We start from the raw sequence: 20,563 nt of genomic DNA, 5'->3' as shown, positions 1-20,563 counted from the left end.
AGGACAAAATAGGAATCACAGAAACAGAGAAATTAAAATGTTTGGAAATAAAATTAGCATTACATATTCCTTGGTAAAATTATGCCTACAAATATACACCAACAAGGAATCACTAATTATTTCTCTGTGACACACTGCCCTGAAACTTAGTGGCTAAAAAAACAACTACTCACTTAGTGCAAGAGTGTCTGGTTTTGTAATTTGGACAGGGCTCAGCTGGGTGGCTCTTGTTGTCTTGCCTGGGCTCCCTCATGTATCTGTGGTCAGTTCACAAGTTGGCTGGGGGCTGGTGGGTCTAGGACAGACTCAGGCATGGTGACAACACATTTTAGCTTCTAGAGGTTTGAATGAACTCCAGTAGTTTGGCTCAGATTTGTACATGTGGGACCTGGGCAGAGGTCCAGGAACTGAAACATGCAAGACCTTGTGAAGCTCAGGTTTAAAAGTGGCATGCTATCCCTTCCACTGTATGCTGTTGACTAGAGAAAGCCAGTGCAGATTCCAGGGAAGGCTAATGCACTTCGTTTGTTAATAGGAGGAGTGACAAAGTCGTCTTGCAAGGGGTGTGGACAGGGAGGAGCTATGGCAAGTGGCCAGTTTGCAATGGACCACAAACAGTAAAAGATACTATTGTTGAGTTCTCTGAAAGTATATTTCATCTCAAAATAATAAACAATCTAAGAGTAGTGTTGATATCCCTCTTGAAAAGACCACACAGCCAGATTTTTAGGCTTTCATATTGATTACGATGATACCAAAAAATTAAACTGTATTGGATTAACTTGGAAATAAACAAACAAAGCACAGTACAGATTTTTAATGGTGCACTTCCATTATTCATTATATAAAGTATTTAAATCCAGGAACAGATAATAGGAATTGTCAAATAGAAGCACTTTAATTCAGAGCCATACAGATGTGTTACTAAAGTTTCACTTACCTCTAGCCCCTTTAATGCACACTCACATTTTTAAGGGAAAAGAGTGAACTAAAATGGAACACATAACTTTCATATAAGGAGAGGGGGAATATAGAAATAGATTTTAACTAAATCAATTCAAGAGTAGGCAGGAAAGAAGAAAATAAAGAGCGTTTGGTAAGTGGAAACCTCAAAATAAGCAGGAGAAAATAAGATAGAATATATCAGATATAAGAATAAATGGAGCTCTCTTTGCCATCTTTTCTCATTTCTTGGAGTTGCTGCCATGAATGTTGGGCTTTGCAGTTTAAGAGGGTACAAGATCTACCCCGGACACAAGAGGCACTACGCCAGGACCAAAGACAGGAAGGTTTTCTAGTTTTTTAATGCAAAATGCGAGTTGGTCTTCCTTTCCAAGAGGAATCCTTCGCAGGTAAACTGGACTGTCCTCTACAGAAGGAAGCACAAAAAAAGGACAGTTGAAAGAAATTCAACAGAAAAGAACCTGCCGAGCAAATTGCAAAGGGCCCTTACTGGTGCAATCTGTTGCTGACATAATGGCCAAAATGAATCAGAAAATTGGCGTTAGAAAGGCTCAATGAGAACAAGCTATCAGGGCTCATAAGGAAGCAAAAAAGGCTAAGCAAGAACCTAAAAAGACTGCAGTGGCTGCTGCTAAGATACCGATTAGGTTGGTGCAAAAGTAATTGTGTTTTTTGCCAAAGACAGCACCTAGGCAGAAGCTTGTGAGGCTTGTGAAAGTTTCAGCTCCCCAAGTTGGTAGAAAACGCTAAGCTGGCAGATCAGATTTTAAAGTAAAGTTTGGACTATAACTTGAGGTTGCGCTGGAGATTTTACTCTCCTAACAGGCATGATGGGCCTTACATGGTCATAGGTGAACTAATCAAATTAAGTAAGATGTAGGTATTTTATTAAAAAGTCTATTTGCTTAGCTGGGGTGTATAGGGCACATTACATAAACTTCTTTGTCTTAGTTTTTTGGTTACATGGCTGTAACTGCTAGGATGTTGCATGGATTTGCCTGGCACGGTGGCTCATACCTAGGCAGGTGCCTGACCTCAGAAGTTCAAGATCAGCCTGGGCAACATGGTGAAACCCTGTCTTTAAAAAAAATACAAACCCCGTCTCTACAAAAAATACAAAAAATATAAAAATGAGCTGCAGGTGCATGGTGGCATGCACCTGTAGTTTCAGCTATTTAGGAGGTGGAGGTGGGAGGATCACATGAGCCCAGGAGATCGAGGCCACAGCGAGTCAGAATTGTACCACTGCATTCCAGCCTGGGTGATAGCGAGACCCAGTCTCAAAAAAGAATAAAAAAACATGTACTTTTTAGATGATTTTCTCATTAAATTACCTTTTCCCATGATAGACAAATTTAGTTTATACTGGGTTTGCCTTGTAGTCATTGGTATCTTGCTTATCACTCGCTAATAGCTGAGTTGCAGGTGCTTAAACTATCAGCTGTATTAATCTGCCTTTGCTTACCGAAAATATGCCTAAACGAAAAGCATGGCTGCCTGAGTAAAGAGTAGCCTTAGCTAGACTCCTAGAGTAGTTTGTTGAGCTGGAGGTATGCCAGAGCCATGCTAAATTGCAAAAATGACTGAATAAACTGCTGATACTCAAGAGATATGTATATTTAAGATGTGATAAAACAGTAGTAATCATAACTTACATGTAAAGAATAGGCTTGTCCTTCTACAGAAAGTAGATCATTTTTAACCTGCCACCCTGTGCCAAGTTACAAGGGTACAACAGTGAACAAATCACAGTGTTCTTTCAGAAAACATCAGAATGCTCGGTGAGGGTGAGTGAGTGTCCTCCATCCCCATTCTATCCAAGCTGATAGAATTAATTTTTCTTTCTAGCGCATGCTACATTCAGATACCTAAGTGTTGCAGATAAAATGAGTAAGTCCCTTTAGGAACCTGAAAATGGAAACCATATGTAAAATCAATATAAGAAATATGTAAGGGCCAGGCGCGGTGGCTCACGCCTGTAATACCAGCAGTTTGGGAGGCTGAGGCGGGAGGCTGAGGCAGGAGGATGTCTTGAGGTCAGAAGTTCAAGACCAGCCTGGCCAACATGGTGAAAGCCTGTCTCTACTAAAAATACAAAAATTAGCTGGGTGTGGTGGCATGTGGCTGTAATCCCAGCCACTTGGGAGGCTGAGGCAGGAGAATCACTTGAACGCAGGAGGTCGAGGTTGCAGTGAGCCAAGATCGTGCCACTGCACTCCAGGCTGGGCAACAGAGGGAGACTCTGTGTCAAAAAAAGAAAAAAAGAAGTAAGATAATACAGGCTTTTGCTCATAAAAGCAAAATGTTAAGATTTTGCTTTGGGGAAAAGCTCCCTTTTTTTGGTATAGACAATATGTTATATTTAGGAAATTACTGGGAAAATAAAGTCATACCCAACTTGAATGTAGAGTTATGCTTGATAATATTTGGAGACTAAAATGTTCCCTTAAAAAAAAATAAAATAAATGTGAATGGATTAAACTTGCCTCTTAAGAGACAGGTTTTTTCTGAGTGACAAAAAATAAAAATTTAAGGAGACACAAGTGAAGCATAGAAAACATGAAAGTTTGAAAATAAATATTAAAAACAGAGAAAATGACACAAATAAAGCTGGCATAAATAATGTATTAGAAAAACAACTTCCAGGCAGAAACAGTTACTAGGGATTACAGGATTCATTGCTTAAAAAAAGAAACAATTGGGCAGGGCGCGGTGGCTCACGCCTGTAATCCCAGCACTTTGGGAGGCCGAGGCGGGTGGATCACGAGGTCAAGAGATCGAGACCATCCTGGTCAACATGGTTGTCATAATTATAGAGAGAAATTAAAAATCACAACTGTGTAAAAAATTTAATGCTCTCTTGAAATATGTCAAACAGATTTTTTTAAAAAGAATAACACTGAGATCAACACATAGATAATCAGGTTCTTCCCAGGTGACTACCGCACAATGTTAAATATGGTTTCTCTTTTACGAATGTTAAATGTGATTGAGATGGCATTCTTTAATTAAAATGCAAAAATAGAAATCATTTATAAGAAGATAGCCTTTTCCACCCATACATTTGGAAAGTAAAATCAAAATTCTAAATAATTCACTCATCAAATACTTAAAACTACAAAGAAAATGACAAAGTATTTAGCATAGCATCACACGGAAGTACCTTGCACCTAAATAGATAAGTTGATATTGGGAGGGAATGTGTAACTTTAAATGCATATTCTAGAAAATAAGAACTGTTGAAAGTCAATGAATTAAATATTCAACACGAGAATTTTTAAAGCAGTGAACAAGAAAATCTACAAAAGATATCACAATAAAGCAAATTTATCAAAACAAATGAATAAAATACAGCACAACAAACAGAAAATTAATAACACAGGAACAGAAAACCAAATACCACATGTTTTCACCTGTAAGCGGGAGCTAAACATTGGGTACTCATGGACATAAAGATGGGAACTAGCGATACTGGGGACTCCTAGAGGGGATGAGGAGTCAGGGGGTGTTGAAAAACTACCATTGGGTACAACACTCACTTCCTGGGTGATGGGGTCATTTGTACTCCAAACCTTAGTGACATGCGATTTACCCATGTAACAAATCTGCATATGTACCCCCGAACCTAAAATAAAAGTTTAAAAAAAGATAATACAGACAAAAATAACAGTGAATTAAAACTTGAAAAAAACAGAGTGAATAATTAAACCAAAGGCTAATTTAAAAAAATTACTAGTGAAATAGAAAACTGTAGCAAGATTAAGCCAGAATATAAAAACACTAAGACCAGTAAAAAATATTAAATACAAACAGGGCGTGAAAACTAACAGATAAAGGCAAACCGAACATCTTAGAACAGCAGAAGGAAAAAGGCAAATTCAAGTAGACTAAACAAAATTGGAAGAGTACATATTGTTTTAAGGAGTCTTATTACATTGACTCAACTCTGCGCAATTGAAGTATTTCATTACTCAAAGTAGAAAATAATTATACCTTAAGCATCTTAATTGGTGAACAGACTGCCAGAAGTTTGAATGATCAACCTACACATCATTTCTAGCTTGAAGCATAATAAATGACCCAAAACAGATTCTGTTAATACATTTAGGGGATACGTTGCTTTTTAGTGTAAGTAGTAAAATAGTTTCATGGGAAATTTGTGAGACCAGAAAATTGTGTTATACTTTGGAAAGATTACAAGGCTAAACTCTGTTGTCAAAATAACAGATATCCCTTTGCTCAATCTCTTAGAGTTTTAACTGAGAGGTACATCACAGTATGTCTTTTCTCCAGATTGGCAGCATTTCCTATGCTTTAATCCAGCAGTTCAACAGCAACAATAGCAACTGAATACAACGACAAACTGGAGCAGTTAACTTAATGAGCAAACTGGATGGCAGGCTTGTTATCAGAGGGTGGGTTGGTAGGTAGCAAATGAAATATTGCAGAAAAGCTATGGTCCAGAAGCAATGAATAGAAGGCACTGAAGACATTCCTAAGCGGTGGTGACGAATGAGCCCATGCGACATGGACATCCATAGACAAATTAAACAGTCGTTCTCTCAGTCTTGTTACAAGATATGGTAGGTGGCCAATGTCAGTCCTGCTAATATCTGGGCTCCAACAGAATACATTGGAAATCTTAATATACCCCCTTAAAAATGGGGCCAATCCATAGCCTTCAAAAATCACACCTCTGGGTCAGGGGCAGTCACCTTTAATCCCAGCACTTTGGGTGGCCCAGGCTGGAGGATTGCTTGAGCCCGTGAGTTTGAGAAAAGCCTTGGCAACATAGTGAGACCTTGTCTCTACAGAAAAAAATGAAAATTAGTCACTACACACTTGTAGTCCCAGTACTCGGTGGCTTAGGTGGGAGGATAGCTTGAGTCCGGGAGGTTGAGGTCACAGTGAGCCAAGATCACGCCATTGCACTCCAGCCTGAGAGCAAACCCTGTCTCAAAAAACAAACAAACAAGAAACGGCCAGGTGCAGTGGCTCATGCGTGTAATCCCAGCACTTTGGGAGACCGAGGTGGGTGGATAACAAGGTCAGGAGTTCGAGACCAGCCTGACCAATATGGTGAAACCCCGTCTCCACTAAAAACAAAAATTAGCCAGGTGTTGTGGAGCGCACCTGTAGTCCCGGCTACTTGGTAGGCTGAGGTACGAGAATCACTTAAACCTGGGAGGCAGAAGTGGTAGTGAGCCAAGATTGTGCCACTGCACTGCAGCCTGGGCGACAGAGTGAGACACCGTCTCAAAAAAAAAAAAAAAGACACCCGAATATTCCCAAATCTGAATGGTCAAGGAGCTTATATCAAAGAATTTTTCTTTTTTTTAGTAAATAGAATAACCTTATGTTACAGTACACAAGGGTTAGGGGGTTTTATGTCAAACTGAGCTTGGCTAAAAGAAACCTCAAAGCGCCACTTAATTCAGAGCTGGTACAGGAAGCACAGCATTCAATAAACACAGCAATGGTGAACATCAAATAATTTGCTGTGGCAACAAAACAAAACCCAAAATTATTTTATTTAAAGCTTTTAAATTCAGGGGTGCATGTGCAGGTAGGTTACATAGGCAAACTCGTGTCATGGGGATTTGTTCTACAGATTATTTCATCACCCAGGTATTAAGCCTAGGACCCATTAGTTACGTTTCCTGATCCTCTCCCTCCTCCACCCTCCATCCTCAAGTAGGCCCCAGTGTGTGTTGTTCCCTTCTGTGTGTCCATGTGTTCTCATCATTTGGCTCCCACTTATAAGTGGGAACATGTGGCATATGGTTTTCTGTTCCTACATTAGTTGGCTGAGGATAATGGCCTCCAGCTCCACCCATGTTCCTGCAAAGGACATGATCTTGTTCTTTTTTATGGCTGCATCATATTCCATGGTGTAAATGTACCACATTTTCTTTATCTAGTCCACGTTGACGGGCATTTAGGCTTATTCCCATTCAAATGCAATCACGGTGCTAACATAGTGCTACGAGATCTTGAGATTTGCCAAAATACAAAATAGAACATGAGATGTTTTGGGAAACAGATGCCTATTGTGGAGTGGGACGCGTTTATGTGAAGGCTTTTATGTGTAACAGTAGCCAAGAGAGAGCTAAAAACAAATGTGTATAGCTACTTTCTCCACTCGGAGATGATGGTGCTAGACACAAGACCAGACATTGCCATCCCGCTGTGTTTTGTTGGTGAAAACAAAGTGAGTGGGGAATTTGATTCGAACTCATCACCGCTATTGCATAAACAGAGAAGACCAAGTGCCACTCATGGTTTGAGCTAGTTTAAATGGTTAGAAAAGGAAGAAGATGTCAGTTAAAGTTTTGTTCTGGTCTTTCAAAACCTCTGTGAACTGAAACCCTGCAGAGTCATAGCACCCTTCTTACTGTTCACCCTAATACCATCTTAGGAATAGACCCTCTGTCTTCTACTGTGGTGTCTTTACATTGCATTACTCTTCTTTTGCTGTGTAGCAAACATCTGGAAATGTACAAACATTTTGTTTTTGTTTTTTGAGACAGGGTCTTGCTCTGTCAATCAGGCTGGAGTGCAGTGGCGAGATCACAGCTCACTGCAGCCTCGACCTCCTGAACTCACGTGATCCTCTTGCCCCAGCTTCCTGAGTAGCTGGGACTACAGGCATGTGGCACCATGCCTGGCTAATTTTTGTATTTTTTTGTAAAGATGGGGTTTTGCCACGTTGCCCAGGCTGCCCTCAAACTCCTGGATTCAAGCAATTCATCTGCTTCAGCCTACCAAAGTGTTGGGATTACAGGCGTGGGCCACTGTGCCCCGCAGGGCTATGTCTTTTATGGAAACCCAACTAAAGAAAGGATTGCATTCAAGCCCCTTAGGTAGTCGGAAAAGTCCATTTACTGGGAAAAGTCCACTCTAGGAGCTGAGTGTCGTCCCCTGCCAACAGTCAGCAAGAAAACACAAGATTGAGGTCTCTGTTTTCTTGCTGACTGTTGGCAGGGGACCACACTCAGTTCCTTCCTAGAGGCTGCCCCGGGTCCTTGCCCTAGGGGCCCCTTCACAAGCAGTTCTAAGCATGGCTGTTTGCCTTTTCAAGGCCAGCAAGAGAAAAGCCAGTAAGAGAATCTTAATTACTTTGAATCTCTCCCTCACAGAAGGCTTGAAGCTGTTTATTTTTAAAGACTCACCTGCTTAGATGTGGCCCACTCAAAATCATCTTAAAGTCATGACTCAAAGTCAGTTGTTTAGAGACCTTAATGACATGTTCGAAGTCTCTTGACTTGCCCATCAATGGTAAGCTGATGAAAGCAAATGTGGTATATATACGCCATGGAATACTGTGCAGCCATAAAAAAGAATGAGGTCATGGCCTTTGCAGGAACATGGATGGAGCCGGAGGCCATTATTCTTAGCAGACTAATGTAGGAACAGAAAGCCAACTGCTGCACGTTCTCACTCATACGCAGGAACTAAATGATGACAACACACGGATGCATAGTGGGGAGCAACACACACACTGATGTCTACTTGGCGGTGGAGGGTGGGAAGAAGGAAGGGATCAGGAAAAACAACAATGGGTACTAGGGATAGAATCTGGGCGATGAAATAATCTGTATGACAAGCCCCCATGACACAAGTTTACCTATATAACAAACCTGCACATATGCCCTTCAACTTAAAAGTTAGAAAACAAAGATGTTATTGCCATGTGCCATCCCCCGACCAAAAAAACCAGTAAAATCTCTTTACCTTTAATATATAATGTACCTTAATCGAAGGACTGACTAGCTTATTCTATTCTTAGCATCCATAGCAGGAAGTAGAAATTATGGGGAGCATCGTAAAAATTCTGCTGACCACTGCCCACCTCTGACCACTAATGGTATGCATCCTTCCCAAACACAAAATGCGTTCACCTCCTTCAGTGCTCCCAGGAGTCTCCTCCTACTCTTCTTGAAAGGATGTTGCTCTGTATCTTTAAGTTTTCTTGAGTCCCCAACTTACATTGACTTCAATTTTTTTAAATTTGATTTTTCACAATCAATTTATTCCTCTATGTTTGTTTTTCTCCCTTGCTGCTTTGAGGGTAGAAACATTCCTTGTATTTCTTTGGCATATCGCAGAAACTAAAATGTAGCTCAGTAAAATTGTGTACAACTCACAAATACTTGTTCATTCACTGGACAATTTTATAGGGTGAGACTGCAAAAATTAAGGGCTCCTAAAAATAATAAACTTAAGAGATGGAACAAATGTGTAAGAAAGAGCCATGAAAACTAAATTCTCAAGTAATTCACAATGGGTGAAATACTTAGGATATTATATTATTCTAATACGGTCTAAAATTCTAATATGTATACTAATCTGATGATATTGAGATTAATAGATATATTAATGATCAAGTGGAGGGAAAATTGTGAGCTATGTGAGATGTTCTTCAAGCACCAGCAACTTCATAGTTGAGATAATCCAATAGGGAGACACATTTTTAAAAAGTCTCTTGGGATGGACCATTAAAATCTTTGATACAGAGAAAAATTCTGCAAAGGCTTGAATTAGAACCTCGCCACCCTTCTCTGTGGCATGTCCAGATTGTTTTAATACATATGCATTTTCAAACGGCCAAAAAAACAAGCAAAACAAATATTTCACAGGGTTGATTAGTCTTTGCCTTCGATAAAAAGAAAAAAAATTGGGGGCGGTAGAGGGAGCTGTTGCCCCGTGGAAGATAGATACTAAAGCTGTCTTCCATCGCTCTTTCCCACCTGGACAAAAATAAATAAATAAGAATGAAAACAAACCCCGACAGTTAGAAAAGAAGAGCTACTATTATTCTCGGTGACTTGATGATCACAGCCTGAACTGTGGAGTTTGGGAGAGGCTCTGTGGGTTTGCTTTGCTGGAGCCATAAATGTTCAGGGAGCAAGCCATGCAAGGCTGAGCTGCCCAAGTTAGCAGTTTAATTAATCTCGCAGGCTCGGTGGGGACTTTTGGGTTTATTCATGAGCTGCAAGGGTGAAGCCAGATACATGTGTCCATGCTGAGGCAAAATGAGGGCAGAGTGAACAGGGGGTAAGTGCATGGGTCTGCATGTGCCAGAAAGAGAGACGAGGAAAGAAAAGAACTCGGTGGACGCCCATTGTCAAAGGCAAAACAAACCTGGCAGACCTGTTTCACCACCTTCCAATCAATACATCTTATCTATTCACATTTTCTGCACGCTGCACCAACATTCGTTTGCTGATCAGATTCTAGAATGTGTGCATCTGTGTGTCAAAATGAAGATATGGTCTGCCCCACACTTTGGGGAAAAGGGCATCGTTGCTGTGAGACACTTGATACAAAATATTAGTTCTAGCCAACTGTTCAAAACTCTAGCAAGTGAATATAAATGCCGTTTTTGTTTGTTCTTTATGTTTTTATTCTTACATTTGGTGGGAAATTTTCTTGAGTTGCTTTTTTTTTTTTATTTAAAGAAAACAGTTTTATTGAGGTATAATTGATCTGCGAAAGAGGCACATATTTAATGCATACAATTTGATGAGCTTGGATATATACGTGCACCCATGTTACTGTTGGGACTGCTGTCGCGAAACCTCAGTTCTTGTGTTCTTAGTTTCAAATAACTTAAACAAGAGACACACAGCAAAGGAGAGGCAGCATAGAGTAATTTCTTGCAGAGGAAAAAGAGTGTTTGGAAAGTCAGGGGCAGAATAGAGTCCACCCTGAGAGAGTGGATTGAGGGCAGGCTTTTCGTAAGGGTGAGACGGAGGGAGACAGTGTTGACTATTGCTGGAGAATCTCCCTTTACGAGTCTTCCATGATGATTCATAAGTGGGTGGGAGAGGTGTTGCTAGTAAGCCTGTTCTGGGAGGTCCTCTGGGGGCACTGCAGGTCTCATTAGCATCTTATATGTCTACCCACAGGTGGGCTTTTTACTATGAACAGTTTGAGGACAGGTAACATCAAAATGCGCATGCTCCCTAGAAGGGACAGTCCCTACCGAAGAATTGCTTTGCTTGAATGAGCTCAGTGACAATGCAAATACTGAGGTTTATTGTGTTGACTGTACGGTCATCAGGGTTGCTGTGTCCCGAGAACAAGGTCACTTCCTTCAATACTATCATCACTATCAAGATGAGGAACATATCCATTACCTCCAAAAGTTTTTTCTGTCCCTTTTTCTTTTTTGGATTTTTCTTGTGTGTGTGTGTGTGTATGTGAGGACTAAACTCTGATTTTTTAAAATTTTGACCAAATTCATATCTAAAGGGGCTGGGAAGTCATGCCTACAAACCATAAATTCTCATCGGATGGGTTTTATTTAACCCTATATATTGTGACTTACTTTCCTATATGACTCTGGCGTAACATTACGTGACAAAGGAGAAAATCAAAATATTTTACCCCAAAACATGTTTCTTTGCCATATTTTGAAATGGCCCTGCAAAGCCATCCTTTGTGGGGGGAAATTTGCATCTGTAGAGGATCTCTATTCACACGGCTAGATCTTTTTCTTCCAGGCTCTCCTAATCCTGAAGCGATTAACTGAGAGTCTGGCACCTCTTAAAGGGCCTGAATAGGAAACATTTGTCGTCTGTTGTCTCTACAGGCAGGCACTATGAGACTGCAAAAGAACCTTGGTGTCCACACTCTATTACCTTAATCTGAACATTTCCCTTCTACTGATCCCAGGTCTTTAGACAAACTCAACCAATTGTCAACCAGAAGATGTTTAAATTTACCTATAGCCTGGAAGCCCCCCACTTTGAATTGTCCTGCCTTTCTGGACCAAACCAACGTATTTCTCAAATGTATTTGATTGATGTCTCATGCCTCCCTAAAATGTATAAAACCAAGCTGCACCCTGTCTACCTTGGGCACATGTTCTCAGGACCTCCTGAGGGCTGTGTCATGGGTCATGATCACTCCCATTTGGCTCAGAATAAATCTCTTCAGATATTCTACAGAGTTTGATTCTTTTTGTTGACAACGTACGTGGTAAGAACACACAACATGAGATCTACTCTCTTAACAAATTTTTAAGAGTACAAAATACCACATGATTCCATTTGTGGTGTTATATGCTGGCTTTTGTTCATGGTTCCTGGCCCATAACTCCCATAGCCCTGGTTACAGTCTTCTGTCAAAATACTGGGTGTGTCAGGCCTCAGGGGCAGAACTTTCACCTTCTCCTGCATTCCTTTCATTCTAATGTTCCCCTGCCTTTCTGAGTGTGGGTTTTAAGCCCCTCCTGATATGAACAGGAAAGAGGGAAATATTGGGTAGAGGAAGGCGGTTCCCCGGCAAAGGCCTCACCCTCAAGCCTGGATACCTGCATCTCTAACTGGCAACAGTAATTCCTGTTTTTGCACCTAAAAGTCGATGTTTGGCCCACCACACCCCTCTATGCTGTACTCATATAACCCCCAAACCCCCGGTTTCAGAAGGAGATGAGAGGCAAATAGAAGAGCAGAAGAGTGGCAGAATGGTACAGCAGAGAGAAGAAAAGAAGCATCCGAATGCTGAGAGGAGTTCAGCTGGGGATGGCTGGAGAGGAGATGGGCCACTGGGCTGTCAAACTCCAGGGGAAGACCGTCTTCCCACTCCATCCCCTCTTCTAGCTCCCCATCTGTCTCACTGAGAACCACCTCCAGCACTCAGTATAAATCCCTCACTCATCTTTCAAGTCCATGTGTGAGCTGATTGTTCCAGGATGCTGGAGAAGAGCTCGGGATACAGAAAGCTGTCGCACTGGCCTGTCCTTGCAAAAAAAGGCAGCAGGGCCACTGAGCTGGTTAACACCTAAGTTGTCCGCAGATGGCAAGGCTAAAAGGGCACACTGTAACATACGCCCACTTGGGCCCCTGTCAGTCTGTGTGCTCTCTCTCTTGTAAGGGGTTTGAGCAGCAGCCGTGACTGACCAGATGAGTCACACCTCTGTCACATGTCCTGCGAAGGAGGGTCAGGAAACTCTCCATTTCACTCCCATGAGAGAGTCCCACCCTATTCCCTGGGGGAGAAAATGCTGATGTCATGAAGCTTCCATAAAACTCCAAGATGACAGTGTTCAGGGAGCTTCCAGAGAGCTGAAGACATGGAGGTTCCTGGAGGATGGTGCCTCACCGAGGGCATGGAAACTCTGTGCCTGTTCTGCTGACAAAAAGAGTCAAACTCTGTAAAATATTTGAAGAGATTTATTCTGAGCGAAATATGAGTGACCATGGCCTGTGACACAGCCCTAGGATGTCCAGAGAACATGTGCCCAAGATGGTTGGGGTGCAGCTTGGTTTTATACATTTTAGGGAGGCATGAGACATCAATCAAATAAATTTAAAAAACACATCGTTTCCATCTGGAAGGGCAGGACAGCTCGAAGAGGGAGAGGACCTTCCAGGTCATAGGTAGATTTAATTTTTTCCTGATTGGCAATTGGTTGAAAGAGTTATTATCAATAGAAAGGAATATCTGGGTTACAATAAGAGGGTGTGGATACGTACATTTTATCATGCAGATGAAGCCTCCTGTGTAAGTTTCTTATCAGACGTGAGGTCTGTTTGTGTTGATGTTAATGCTGGAGGGCCATAATGAGGCATGTCCAACCCCCACTTCCCATCATAGTATGAAACAGTCTTTCGGGTTAAATTTTAGAGTCCTCCAACAGAGGAGAAAGTCCACTCAGATGGTTGAGGGGGCCTCAGAATTTCATTTTTGGTTCCCATCCCCAAATCTTGTCCTAGACGTCCTCATCTGTATCCTTTGTAATATCCTTTATGATAAACCAGTAAGTGTAATTAAGCATTTGCTTGAGTTCTGTGAGGTGCTCTAGCAAATTAATTCAACTCAAAGAGGAGTTTACAGGAACCCCAACTTGAAGGTGTTCAGCCAGAAGTCCTGAGAACCACCTCCACCACTCGATACAATCCCCCTCACTCATCTTTCAAGTCCGTGTGGGACCCGATTGTTCCAGGATAATCGACAAGAGGTTGGATTTGTGACTAATGTGTGTGGCGGGGGCAGTCCTGGGAACGGAGCCCTCACCCTGTGAGATCTGATGCGAACCGAATTAGAGGACACCTGGCTGGTGTCCACTGCTTGGTGTGTGTGACAAAACCCTCCACACATTTGGTCACAGAAGTCTTCTGGGTTGATGATTTTCTGTGGTGTGAGAGCAGAGGGAAGACAGTCTGAGGTGAGTTTTTGCCTCTGCACCATTCATATGAGGTATCTAAAACAGTCAAACTTAGAAAAGCAGAAAACAGAATGGTGGTCGCTAGGAAAGGCCAGGAGAGGGAAAAGGGAGATATTGATCCATAGTTCAGTTACTTGACATGAGTGACTTCTAGAGATCTGCTGTACGTCACAGTGCCTAGAGTTAACAACAAGGTTTTACGCACTCTTGAGCAACTCCTAAGAAGTGACTGATCATGCTTTTGACCTTGCAAGGAAAAATCGTGGTAGAAAGCAAAAATCCCTTGACATGCTTTTCAACAACTCAAGATGCTATTTAAAAGCTTTGAACATTAATAGATAGTTGTAAAGCCTTAACCTTTTACGAGAGTGGTTTTATGTCTTTTAAATGAAAAGAAGCACATTTCATTGTATTTTAGCTGCACTTTTGTCCTGTAGTAGCTGAATATTCAGAATCTCAGATTTTCGTCATCTGCTGAATAGAAGCTGGCACTTTTTATCCTTCATGTTTCTCTTTGATAGCCCAGCTGTGTAGATCTAAAACTCAAAAAAGTTTACTTTATTTTTTCTCCTTAGGTGGGATTTATCTTCTTTAAGACAACTTCCTGACCTTGGGCACACAGAAGGCAGCTGAAGGCAGTGTTGGACTCTGTCATTTCAAGCAAAATCACATTCAATTTTTTGAGAGCCGCAGGCTTGGGTGGTGTTAAATTGTGTCATTTTAGTATTAAAGAAACACGATAAAACTTTCAAAGCCTGATCGTGTGTCTCAGCTGTTTACTGTGGAAAGGTAGGAAATTGGCTAGAGCAAAAACTATTCATGTGAAAAATAAGGATTTCAGGTACCTCAGACAAGCACAGAGACATAACCCACGGTTTAAATTGGTATTGGTGTGGCTATATTTGGAGGCATAAAAAAATAAACAGATGTGGATTTATCAAATGAACCCAAGCGAGGCCAGGTCAAAGGAAATTTCCAGAAGCAACTCCACACATTAAATTTCTCTTTCTAATACAAAATGACACTCTTAAACAAAGAACAGGCTGTACCAGCAAGGACATTTTATCTCTAAAGGGGAGAAAAAGTCTTGGCACCATTTTCTGTCTTTTCTTTACAGTTGGTCTCATTATTTGGGTTATATTACAATTAATTACTCAGGAGAGATTTTCCTTTCTCTTTCTCCTCTTGTCTTTCTTTCTTTCTTCTTTCTCTTTCTCTCTCTCTCTTTCTTTTTTTGTCTTGCTTTGTCACCCAAGCTGGAGTGCAGTGGTGTGTCACCCTTGAACTCCTGGGCTCAAGTGATCCTCCCATCTCAGCCTCCCAAATAGCTGGGACTACAGGAGTGCACCACCAAGCCTGGCTAATTTTTTAATATTTTTGGAGAGATGGGGTCTCTGCATGTTGCCCAGGCTGGTCTTAAACTCCTGGCTTCAAGGAATCCTCCCACCTGGGTCTCCTAAAGTGCTGGAGTTGCAGGCATGAGCCCACCATGGCGGGCAGGAGAAACTTTGTATAAGAGCAAACATGTCGTGGGGTGGGTGTTGCAATACCATATACTGACGATTTCCAAGGCTATATATGTCCCGGTTTAAGGAATAAAACATAGTTGATGCACATTCATCTTGTATCAGTACCTGAAAGTGATTTTCAATGGTAAGAAGACTAGTTTATATTTTCAATATTTGGATAACCCTTGAACAACGTGGAGCTTAGGGGCACGGACCCCCCAACTCAGTCAAAATTCAACGTATTACTTTTAACTCCCCCAAAACTTAACTGCTAATAAACTGCTGAAGACCAGAAGCTTTACAATGACATAAACAGTCAACTAATATATATTTTGTATGTTATACATACTATATACTGTGCTGTTACAATAAAGTAAGCTAGAGAAAAGGAAACGTTATTAAGAAAATCATAAGGAAGAGGAAATAGATTTACCGTTCATCAAGTAGAGGTGAATCGTCGTAAAGGTCTTCATTTCATCGTCTTCACGTTGAGGAGGCTGAGGAGGAGAAAGAAGAAGGGGTTGGTCTTGCTAAGGGATGGCAGAGGTGGAAGAAGATTCATGTGTAAGTGGATCTCCAATGCAGTTCAAACCCGTGTTGTTCAAAGGTCGAGAGTAGATCCTTCTTCTAAAGGCAGGTGTGCATCACCTTTACCTGGCCGTCATAGTTCGCCCACATAGGTGTGTAGGCTGTGACTCAGGCTTGATGCTCTCAAGTTACCACTCTCAGTTTTGTTCTCTGCTATTTTTGGAAGGCCAAGTAAAATATGGAAAAAAATACCTCATAGATAGTCAACTCTTTCATGGAAAAAATGCTGTGAAACTAATTGTGTTTCATAGAAGTATGTCATATTCTTTTAGGAACTCAAATATTTGTTTGCAGTAACATATATCTATATATGCTCACACATACATGTATGAAACCTAAATAGGTCATCTAGTCTAATTTTTTTTTTTTTAGGTGGCTGGATATCTAAGTTTCTCAGGACAGATAACATTTTATTTATTTATTTTTTAAAAAAACTTATTCCAAACAGAGCACGGTGGTTCATACCTCTAATCCCAGCACTTTGGGAGGCCAAGGCAGGAGAATTGGCAGAGGCCAGGAGTGTGAGACCAGCCTGGGAAACATAGGGAGAACCTGTCTCTACAAAAAATATGAACATCAGCCAGGTGTGGTGGTGTGCACCTGTAGTCCCAACTACTCAGGAGGCTGAGGTGGGAGGATTGCTTGAGCCTGGGAGGTGGAGGCTGCAATGAGCCATGATGGCACCACTACACCCAGCCTGGGTGATAGAATGAGGTTCTATCTCAAAAACAAAAGGAAACAAAACCAAAAACAAAAATACCTTATTCCTATACCCGAGGATTGTGAAATCAATCTTTCCTATTAGCCTTGCCTAATATATCATGAATTTGTAATTATATTGACTTAGAAGTCATTAAATAGTTCCTTAATAAAAAAAAAAAAAACACCCAAATACTTTCTGGACATGTTTTAGCTCCCTGTTTATTTCTCCACTTTACACTAAGGATAATGTATTATTATCTTCTTTATGCAATTAAAATATTTTGAAGATAATTCAGCTAATCATCTTTAAACTCCTCATTTTCAAGCTAAATAGGTAAAAATTCTATTACTTTTTTTTGAACTTTCTTTCTAAGGCTGGCCTTGCCATACATGTAAAATCTGAACTGTGTGTGTCGACTTTGACTCAAGGGTTTGGTTTAGTGATGAACAAGCGCTTGCTTCTCACTAAGGTTAGGTGACAAAGGGCTATTTGTAACCAGACTTCCCGCGGCAGAATAAAGCCAAGCACAGCCCTGATTCCGAACACGAAGGTTTTGTTCTGACTTTGGAGTCCCAAAGTATGTTCTCTTTATGAGGCCTAAATGCAGCAACAGAAGTTCAATTTTATTTTATTTTTCAGTAGAGACGGAGTTTCATCATGTTGGTCAGGCTGATCTCAAACTCCTGGCCTCAAGTTATCTGCCCCATCTTGGGCTCCCAGAATGCTGGGATTACAGGCGTGAGCCACCATACCTGGCCAGAAGTCCAATTTTAGAACACATGGTTCCATTTCCAGCTTAAAAGGAAGAGCTTCCATGCGTTACATTGGCTACTTCTTAACCTTGCCTTGGTATTTTTGAAGGATTTAAAATTTAAACCAAAATGTTGCTTGACTTATTATTATTATTATTATTTGACACAGAGTGTCATTCTGTCACCCAGGCTGGCGTGCAATGGCACCATCACAGTTCACTGCAGCCTTGACCTCTCCAGGTTCAGGTGATCCTCCTATCTCAGTCTTCTGAGTAGCTGGGACTACAGGTGCACACCACCATGTCTGGCTGATGTTTGAGGTTTTTCTAAAGATGGGGGGGGTCTTGCCATGTTGCTCAGGCTGGTCTTGAACTTCTGGCCTCAAGCCATCCACCCGCCTCAGTCTCCTAAAGTGCTAGTATTACAAATGTGAGTCACTGTGCCCAGCCTTGACTTATTTTTAATCTGTGATGATAGACTATCAGCCATTTCAAATCCTTTATGAAGTTTGACATAGGGCATATGTGATGTTATAATGCTCGAATTAGTAGACAGCGGTGTAGGCCACAGGATTGTTTATGCCTGACGAACTCCTGCTTTGGTGGATCAGGGTACTTTTGTTCTATCAGGCCCTTGCTTGAAGCCAGCGCCTGGCCGTCATCTCTGTGAGGCTTGGTGTCGATGACGTTTTCGCTGCACACACACTGTGCTGGACCTAGTCTATTTGATTTCTGACTACGTTGTTGTGATGATTAATTTTAGGCGTCAACTTTAGTTCTCTGAGGGATGCTCAGCTAGCTGGTGGGACACCGTTACTGGGTGTGCACCTGCGAGGGGCTGTCTGGAAGAGACTGGCCTTTGAATTGGTGAAGTGAGGAAGGCAGACTCACCCTCAGCAATGTGGGTTGGCACGATTCAGTCAGTACAGGGCCTGAAATAGAATAAAATGACCGAGGAAAGGTGAATTGCTCTCTCTGGAGCTGGGACATCCATCTTCTCCTGCCCTGGGACACCAGAACTTCAGGTTCTCAGGAGAGAGAAACTTCATATCTGGAACTGACACTAGTAACCTCCCAGATTCTCAAGTCCTTGACCTCTGACTGAGAGTTACACTGTGGACTCCCTGGTTCTCAGCCTTTGGAAACAGCTGGAATTACAACACCAACTTCCCTCTTTGTCCAACTCACGCATAGGACCTTTCAGCCTCCATAATAACTTCAGTCAATTCCCATAACACATTTTTATCTATCTATCTATCTATCCATCTCATCCATCTATCCATCCTATTATCTCTCTATGTATCTATTATATCTATCTATCTATCTATCTATCCATCTCATCCATCTATCCATCCTATTATCTCTCTATGTATCTATTATCTCTATCTATCTATCCATCTCATCCATCTATCCATCCTATTATCTCTCTATGTATCTATTATCTCTATCTATCTATCTATCCGTCTCATCCATCTATCCATCCTATTATCTCTCTATGTATCTATTATCTCTATCTATCTATCCATCTCATCCATCTATCCATCCTATTATCTGTCTATGTATCTATTATCTCTATCTATCTATCTATCCATCTCATCCATCTATCCATCCTATTACCTCTCTATGTATCTATTATCTCTATCTATCTATCTATCCATCTCATCCATCTATCCATCCTATTATCTCTCTATGTATCTATTATCTCTATCTATCTATCCATCTCATCCATCTATCCATCCTATTATCTCTCTATGTATCTATTATCTCTATCTATCTATCTATCCATCTCATCCATCTATCCATCCTATTACCTCTCTATGTATCTATTATCTCTATCTATCTATCTATCCATCTCATCCATCTATCCATCCTATTATCTCTCTATGTATCTATTATCTCTATCTATCCATCTCATCCATCTATCCATCCTATTATCTCTCTATGTATCTATTATCTCTATCTATCTATCTATACATCTCATCCATCTATCCATCCTATTATCTCTCTATGTATCTATTATCTCTATCTATCTATCTATACATCTCATCCATCTATCCATCCTATTATCTCTCTATGTATCTATTATCTCTATCTATCTATCCATCTCATCCATCTATCCATCCTATTATCTCTCTATGTATCTATTATCTCTATCTATCTATCTATCTATACATCTCATTCATCTATCCATCCTATTATCTCTCTATGTATCTATTATCTCTATCTATCTATCTATGTAACCTATCTCCATCATGTATCTATCATCTGTCTATATCACCATCATCATATCTATCGTCTGTCACATCTATCAATCTTCTGTCTATCAATCATCTATCTATTATTTTTCTTTTTTCTTTTTCTTTTTTTTTTGAGACAGCATCTCCCTCTGTCGCCCAGGCTGGAGTGCAGTGGTGCAATTTTGGCTCACTACAGCTTTCACCTTCCAGGTTTGAGCAATCTTCCCGAGTAGCTGGGATTGCAGGTGTGTGCCATGGCTAATTTTGTATTTTTAGTAGAGAAGGGGTTTCACCATGTTGGCCAGGGTGGTCTCAAACTCCTAGTCTCCAGTGATCCCCCTGCCTTGGCCTCCCAAACATATAACATGACATATATAATGTTCTATATAACATATATGTAACATATATAATGTATATATGTTATACTTATTATATCTCATAACATATATTTTATAAATTATATTATATGTTTTTATATAACATATAAAAATATATTTTATTTATATAGTAATAATTCATATATTACATAAATATATTTTATGTAATAATACTTTAATACATCATATGCAAATATATATTTTATGTAATAGTTTACAATAGTAACATATAATACATTATATATTTTTGATATATGCA

General features: G+C 40.6%; 1 pseudogene; it reads left to right on the top strand.

Annotated features, from left to right (window-relative positions):
- The first annotated feature begins 1,205 nt into the window (after positions 1–1,205).
- Positions 1,206–1,713, top strand: LOC105721633 (large ribosomal subunit protein eL24-like; annotated as a pseudogene).
- Positions 1,714–20,563: the final 18,850 nt, after the last annotated feature.

This window comes from Aotus nancymaae, unplaced genomic scaffold, assembly GCF_030222135.1.
Source record: "Aotus nancymaae isolate 86718 unplaced genomic scaffold, 86718_ANA_hifiasm-v0.15.2.pri h1tg000058l, whole genome shotgun sequence".
Lineage (NCBI taxonomy): Eukaryota > Metazoa > Chordata > Mammalia > Primates > Aotidae > Aotus > Aotus nancymaae.
Note: the sequence above shows the minus strand (reverse complement) of the source record. Positions and strands in the feature narration are given on the sequence as shown.